Consider the following 8,913-nt stretch of genomic DNA (forward strand, 5'->3'; position numbering starts at 1 on the left):
CCCCCAGGCCTATCTCAGGCCCCGCCCCCACCCTCCCTCTCCCAGCAACCGAGGCAACGGCAGGGAGCGCGCCGCCCAATAGCCGTCTCGCCTGGTCGGGGGGCGGGGCCTGCCGAAGCCCGCGAGGCTCCGACGGCCCCGGCGGGAGGCTGGGAGGTGGGAGGGCGCTTGCCCAGCTCCGCCCCCCGAGCTCCTGGAACCGCGGCCTCTGATTGGGCCTTTGTGTGTATTTAGCTCCTCTTTAAAGATTAAGTGTTCATTTGTTAACGACCGACCATCTAATTCGGTCCGCCTGTGTTAGCTCCTCCTATGGGGCGGAGCTTCACTGTCTACCAAGCGCTGTTAATTAAGTAACTGCTTCAAAAACTCTCGTTTTACTGCTGGAGACGGAGGTCCTGGACAAGGAGTAAATATGGTGGGAGAGTCAGAGATCGGCCAAATAAATACAGTAAAGAGCAAACAAAGAATTTTTAAAATGGAAAAATGTTGCTTAAATAAGATTGTAGAGGCAGCATGGATTTAGCCACCTGAATTTATTTATCTCTATGATAAACGATGGAGTGTAAGAATAAGGGAGTGAGATTCTCTTACCAGCTGGAAATTTTTAGAGGATTACCCAATGAAAAAGGTGAATTTCAGTGATTTGGTTTTTAAGTGAATGAAAATGGTTCTCCGAGGAATTAATATATATAAATTGTTTGGAAATGTCTTTATTGCATAAATATGGCATCATTACAAGAAATAAAAATGCCAATACTGATATCTAAATAATTATAAAATATTTTTTCACCCCCACCCTCCACCCCCCAGTACTTAGAAGTTAGACATTTTTGCTCTGAAAATGGTCACGCTTTTAAGGAGCTTGAAGTATAGGATCAAAGTAGGGGAATAAAGCCTTTGTACACACATGACTGTGAATAACAATTGTATGGAAGTGTCATTTTTAAGAACACATGAAGTGGTGCTGGCCCTTTGAGGAGAGTGGGATGGGGTCAGGAAAGGCTTCGTTAAAATTGAAATGATCTGGAAGAAGAGATGGCAATGGGGGAGGGCAAACTTTAGGCATCTTCCCTCTTCCTCAAGACTTGACCTTTCCCAAGTTATTCCTCTCCAAGCTGCCTCTCTCCCAAACAGATCCTTAAATCCAATCTCCATAGGCCTCCAGAGTGAAATTTTCCTTATAATGACATTTAAGGGCTATTTATTTTGTGTGGTAGTAGTTCCTTAAATCTTAGTTTGCTTAAGAATCACCTGGCAAATTTGCTTAAGAGCTGGTTCTTGGGCCACTCCCCACATTCAATTTTAGCAGCATCTCCTGATTGTGATCTGGGTGGTCCAGGAACACCCTTAGAGAAACAAATTTATCCTATTGTCCCTCCATGATTTTACCCCTATGCACCTCTCAGGCAGAAGCTCCCACTATTCTCATACTTTATGCTCCAGCAATTTTAACACTTCCCTGCTTTGCACATGCCTTTCACTTTGTTTTGAAATGCCCTTCCCTCAAAACTCATACTGACCTACTGTCCTCCTAAACCACCCCAAAGTTCATCACTCCTTCCCCAGCACTCATTCTGTATACTACATTTTTGTAGCTGCACCTTGAAAATCTTCCTATAGGAGGAAAGCAAGTTCTTTATTATAAATTAATGATTTTTATATGCTAATAATTCATTATAGAGGTAGTATATAGGATTCCAGCAGATTGGGTTGTTTTTTTTTAATATTGCGCTATATGAGCTGTTTGTATATTCTAGAAATTAATCCCTGGTCGGTTGCATCATTTGCAAATGTTTTCTCCCATTCTGTAGGTTGTCTTTTCATTTTGTTTATGGTTTCCTTTGCTGCGCAGAAGCTTTTAAGTTTAATTAGGTTCCAATTGTTTATTTTTTGCTTTTATTTCCATTACTCTAGAAGATGGATCCAAAAAAATATTGCTGCAATTTATGTTGAAGAATGTTCTGCCAATGTTTTCCTCTAGGAGTTTTACGGTATCCAGGCTTACATTTAGGTCTTTAATCCATTTTTAGTTTATTTTTGTAGATGGTGTTAGAGAATGTTCTAATTTAATTCTTTCATGTGTAGCTGTCTGGTTTTCCCAGGACCCCTTATTGAAGAGACTGTCTTTTCTCCACTGTATATTCTTGCCTCCTCTATCATATATTAAATGACCATAAGTATGTGGGCTTATTTCTGGGCTGTCCATCCTGTTCTATTGATCTATGTGTTTCTTTTTGCTTTTATTATAAGGTTAGGGACTGCAGAGGGGAAAAAGAAAAAAAATAACAAAAAACTCAATAGATTAAGAGTAAGTCAAAAAGAGGACCAAGAAAAAGAAAAGATGAGGACAGAAAAGATAATAAGGGAACAAATGAAGGAAAAAAACAGAATAAAAGGAAAAAGCAACAACTGTTGGAGATAACAAGAGAGGAAAAAGAAAAGTTGAGTAGCTAGGAGCTATAAGAAGAGTGAGGAAATCCATGACTTCTGTGAAGCAGAGTGAGAAATGAATGACTGACCCAAAGCAGGAGTTTGAAAGGACTCTGAAAATGATGACATGGTTTAGTCTTAAGAAATAACTTCGAAAAAAATTTACCCTAGCACAACTCAACATAAAGCACAGTAATAACAGAAGCAATTTCTACTCTTTAAGAAATATTTCACTTAATAGTAGAATTTATTGTACACATTTTGACTTTTGAAAAGTGTCATTCCTTTGGCTTTTTTTTTATAAAAATTTTTTTGACTTTATTTATTTGAAGCAAATCTTTATTTGTTAAAAAGCTTCTGTTTGCTTTTATGGTGGTGATATATATCAACCATTACTTTTAGTTATGCCTACTTCTCTGCTTTATAATTTGTTTTTAATGTAGTCCAAAGATTCCCATCATTGCCTCCCTAAATCCCCCCTACAAAGTTCACAGCATCTTTTCAGAATCTCTCTATGTAAACATATTCTACACATACACACCCACACATGTATAATTTTACATAATTGGAATCACAATATACATGATTTTAGAAATTCTTTTTTCAATGCTATTGATGAATTGTATCCTTGAAATTCATACACTGAAGCCCTATCCCCAGATGTGACTATATTTGGATATAGGTCTTTAGAAGTTAATTAAGATTAAATAAGATCATAAGGGTGGAGCCCTAATCTGGTAGCACTGATGTCCTTATAAGACCAGAGTGCAGTGCCTGCCCTCTCAATCTCTCTCTATCTCTCTGTCTCTGTCTCTGTCTCTTTCTCTTTCTCTCTCCCCCAAGCATATACACCAAGGAAAGGCCATGTGAAGACCTAGCAAGGTAATGGTCTGCAAGCCAGAAAAACAGCTTGCACCAGAAACTTAATTGGCTGGAACCTGAATCTTGGACTCTCCAGTCTCCTGAACTATAAGCAGTAAATTTTTGTTGTTTAAGCCATCCAGTCTGTGGTATTTTGTTGTGGCAACTCAAGCAGATTAAGAAACCCAATAATACATGTAGACATCTATAGATTTATAAAGCCACTTTTAATGACTGCCTATGATTCCATTATAACAAAACTTATTGGAGAAAAAAAGCTATACTGAGATAATTAAACTGGTATTAATTAAGCTAGGGGCTAAGCTGGTATGACAATTTCTGCATCTCAAAGAATATCAAGTTTCTTTCACTTTCATATAACATGTCCCAGGGCAGGTCCACAGCTCTGCTTCTCTGTCATTCAAGGCAACAGATTCCTTCTAGCTTGTTATTCTGCCATCCCTTAAAATGTTGTCCTTGTCTACACGGCCAGATCTGACCTATAAGCGTCGTGTTTTCACTTGGGAAAAAAGAGAAACTGGCAGTTTTCCTCAGGTAACACAAAAGATATGCACTCACTTACACTGACATTATATGGTTATAGGGCCACACCTAGCTTCCAGGTGAGCTGTGAGATGCCCTCTTTAGTGGAGTAGTCATGCAGCCTACATCGCCTCTCAGGGAAGAGGAGATTCTATTAGTAAAGGAATAAAAGGATAAGGGAAGGTTGGATGGGGCAGAAATTAGTAATCAGACATATGATTGTTTGCTGCATTTCATTAATCTCTATGAACTTAAATTAAATTTTTAGAAGTGGAATTCATAAATTAAGGGTTGCACAATTAATATCTCTATATGTATTGCCACACTGCCCTTCAGAAATAATTTATCTTACACTCCCACTGATGTTATAAGTGAATACCAATTTCCTTACATCTTTGCCATTATTCTAGTTAACCTTTGCATTCTGGGTGTCTAAAAAAGGTAAGTCATCATTTTTTGGTTTTTTATGTTCGTTTTAATTAATTAATTTTTATTTATTTATTTTTTTAATGGAGGTGCTGGGGATTGAAACCAGAACCTCCTGCATGCTAATGAGCTCTACCACTGAGCTCTACCCCTCCAAAAGATAAGTCATTATTAATTTTATCTTCATTTCTTTGATTAGTGCTGAGACGGAACATGACTTCATATATTTAGGGGCATTTGCATCTGTTTCATTTGTGATTGCCTGATCATGGCCTTGGCCTATTTTTCTGTTGGGTGTTCACCTTTTTCCTTATTGTTTTCAGAGGAATCATTGTTTACCACACACCATATTGCAAATTTTTTTTCGTATGTGTCATTTATCTTTTTTAAAATTTTTGAAAAATTTATTTGGGGGGAAGTAATTGGGTTTATTTTTAGACTAATTTATAATTAGGTTTATTTTAATTTAATTATTTTCAGTGAAGGTACTGGGGATTGAATCCTCAAGCTCACTAAGCACGCACTATGCCACTGAGCTATATGCTCCCCCCATCTTTTAATCTTGTGGATTTTTCTTCTGGACAAAATTGTTAACTTTTTATGCAGTCAAATTTTTTTTTTCCTATGGCCTTTTGACTTTGCGGCATATTCAGAAATGCCTTCCATCCCAAGATTATACAAGTCTTCATGCATGTTATCTTCCAAGGTATACATTTCAATAGTTACATATCCATATGATTAAGAAATAAAAATAAAATAAAGCTACACAGTGGAAAATCTTACTATTACCCCTAACGTCTTCTGTCTCATTAACCTCATGACCCTCCTCCTCTTCCGAAAAATTCACTATAAACTTAAAATGAGAGCAAAAAAGGCAAATAACATATTAGTGTATTTTAAAAATGTTATTGACCTCATGGATCCCCTGAGAGGGCATGAGGGGATCAGAGAACATTTTGAGAACCACTGGTTCAGCCGGACACTAGCAGGTGAAAAGACTTTTCACAAAAGCTAGCTGAGCAGATTAATTTAATAAATAATTACATACTGATTCCGTGATTTTTTATTTTTCTTAACATTTTTTATTGAGTTATAGTCATTTTACAATGTTGTGTCAAGTTCCAGTGCAAAGCACAATTGTTCAGTTACACATGAACATACATACACTCATTGTCACATTTTTTTTCTCTGTGAGCTACCACAAGTTCTTGTATATATTTCCCTGTGCTATACAGTATAATCTTATTTATCTATTCTGCTTATGCCTGTCAGTATTTACAAATTTTGAAATCCCAGTCTGTGCCTTCCCAGTCTGTGCCCCCTTGGCAACCACAAGTTTGTATTCTATGTCTATAAGTCTGTTTATGTTTTATATTTATGTTTTTGTTTGTTTGTTTTAGATTCCTCATATGAGCGATCTCATATGGTATTTTTCTTTCTCTTTCTGGCTTACTTCACTTAGAATGACATTCTCCAGGGACATCTATGTTGCTGCAAATGGCATTATGTTATCATTTTATGGCTGAGTAGTATTCCATTGTATAAATATACCGTATCTTCTTTATCCAGTCATCTGTTGATGGACATTTAGGCTGTTTCCATGTCTTGGCTATTGTAAATAGTGCTGCTATGAACATTGAGGTGCAGGTGTCTTTCTGGAGTATGGTTCCTTCTGGATATATGCCCAGTAGTGGGATTACTGGGTAATATGGTAAGTCTATTCCTAGTCTTTCGAGGAATCCGCATACTGTTTTCCACAGTAGCTAGTGATTTTTAATTTTTACAACCTTTTCCACGTGACTGTTTTGTAGTATTATTTATTTTTAAATTAAGCCATTATAGAAGTTTGGAATGAAGAATAATTGCTCCTGCATAAACTGTACCCTGTGCCAACGCATCTTCTCCTGGTAACTATGGTGGCAGTTTGTTGGATATACTTCTAGACACTTTTCCTGTGTATTTTGTGTACATTCAGAGATGTGTACTCAGAGACACATGTATTTGGAGCTTTAGCTTTGTAATCCTCCCACCCCCCAAATCCCAAGCACACATAAGTAGGATTATGCTGTATAGACTTTTATTTTCTGTAACTTGTCCCGTTTACTTTACAGTCTGAAGATCTTTTCATGTTTTTACACTTAAATGTACTTCATTCTTTTTAACAACCACATAATATAGTAACAACTCTGTGACATGGATGTTTTATTATTTTGAGGGACGAGAGGCAGGAAACCCAATTCATTCTTGTTTCCATATGGATGACCAGTGGTACCAATCATTAAATGATTCATCCATTTCCTCCTCATTTGAAGGGCCACCTGCATCTTATATCAGATTTCCACATACGCGTAGGTCTGCTTCAGATACTGTTTTGTTGATTGACTTGTCTATTCCTGAATACTATTTTAATTTCTGTATCTTTATAATATGTATTGCTATCTAAGAGGTAAATCCACTCTCCCTTTTATTTCTCTTTTCAAATTATTAAGACTAGTCTTTTTTTATGTGAATATAACTTGTTGAGCAAATATATTCACAGTTTCTTTTTTTCTCATGTTTATTTTTTATTTTTTATTTTATGTGAATATAACTTGTTGAGCAGATATACTCACAGTTTATTTTTATCTCATAGTTTTTATTTATTTAAAATTTTTTTATCTGAAATATAGTTGATATACAGCATTAGGTTAGTTTCAGGTATCCTGTATAGTGATTTGATATTTGCATACATTATGAAATGATCCCCATGATCCCTCTAGCAACCATCTGTCCCCATACAAAGTGATTACAATATTATTGATCATATTCCTTATGCTGCATCTCATATCCCTGTGGCTTATTTCTTTTATAACTGGAAATTTGTACCTCTTAATCCCCTTCACTTGTTTTGCCCCCACCTCACCCTCCCTTGTTTAGACTATTCTTCTATGTTTACTATTCCATATATTTTTTTTAATGAGAAAATGAAGTATCTTTACTATCTTCCATAGTGTATTTAAGGAGTTTACTTCTCAGAAGCAAGTTGAATAAGAATACAAATACATTTTTTTCACATACATATTCTAGTCAAGACCTATGATGCAAACTTTAAACAAGCAGGAAGCAGAAAAATTATCACATCACTATCCACATACATTTTTTATTCAGTTTACCAAATTCCATAAAAAATCCAATTGTGATTTTAAAAAATAAATTATCTATTTTTGAACAGGAGCTACATGGGCCTGGTGCAAACTTCAAAGTGTATATGTGCGTGTTAGGAGGCAGTCATAGCAGATGGCATGTAGATGCTAATGCCTAGCAGAAAATTAATTTATAACCCTTATGTCCTTGGTCTGTATCATGAACATTAAGTCTGTCTCTGGTCTGTGCCTCTATTTTTCTCAATCTTTTTTTTTATTATAGTTAATTGTATATATAATTGTATCTCTCTCCCCAACAGAAGTGTGGACTTCCCAGGGGCAGCATCTGTGTTGACTTCTCTTTGTAGTCTAGTGCCAAGTGTCCAAACACTTGGGACGGCATTAAGGATTGAGAAAAAGAATTGGTGTTGATGTGTAGGAAGGTGAGCTATATTAAGGCTGGGCACAGCAGGAATAGACAGTGAAAACTGGAAACAGTTGTCACTTAAAATATATAAACAATCATCTATCTCCTAGAAGGAGAGGCTTGATTTACATCAAGGTCAATCATCCCTGAGTTCCAGGCAAATCACTCAAATTTTGCGTTAGTTGTGCAAATGTAAAGTAGCGAGCTTTTTTGGAATGGAGCTGTGGTCTAGGAGCTAAAATTGCTCTTCATAATTTTATAACATTTGTCTTAATGCTGGGCAGAATTATGTATCTGAATATTATGTTTCCTTTAGACTTTCATTTAGAGAAATGTTTGTTTCCTAGATTCCAATTGTCCCATGCAATCACTTCTCCATATTCTTTGTAGTTCTATCATTTAAGCTGTTACTTGCCTGCAGAAAATCAGAGAGCCCCTGAAGAATGCTGAAACAATGTGCAGGCCTGGTCACCCCTTCATGCTAAAGAGGAAACTGTCTAAGAGACTACATGGATCTTGGTGCTATTTGGTAAAGACTGGTCTGTTGATGGTGCATGGTTTTATTCAAGACTGAATATCCTGAACTTTGATAGCACTACTAATATTGGCTTACTTTATTCTTATGTACCACAATACCTAGCATATAGAAAACACACTGAATGGTTCTTGAATAGATTAAATAAATAAATAAATGAACGGTGTTTGGAGAAATGAAAAAGCAAGACCGTATCTGTGGGCTGAGGGTGGGGATTCTGCTGAGGGTAACAGAATCTCCAGTCTGTGGGGAAAAGTCGATCCAGGGAGGAAAATAGGAATATAGGATATGCGTAAAGGGAAACTGTATTCCACTCTGAGCTGGAATTGATGTCTGGACTCCAGGCATCAGCATGATAGAGCTGGCTTGTACTGGCTAACAAGAACTAATTGCTGAATTTTCAGGAACCTTGTGAGTTGGTTGTTAAACCACTAGTAGCTTAAAATTGGCCATGGTCAGAATATTTCCACCATGGAAATCAGCAAACACATAAATGGACACAGCCCCAACTTCCCTACCCTCAAGCCAGTTAGACATGTACTAGCACATCACTGACTCCAGGTAAAGAC

This window comes from Camelus bactrianus, chromosome 7 (genome assembly GCF_048773025.1).
Source record: "Camelus bactrianus isolate YW-2024 breed Bactrian camel chromosome 7, ASM4877302v1, whole genome shotgun sequence".
Classification (NCBI taxonomy): domain Eukaryota; kingdom Metazoa; phylum Chordata; class Mammalia; order Artiodactyla; family Camelidae; genus Camelus; species Camelus bactrianus.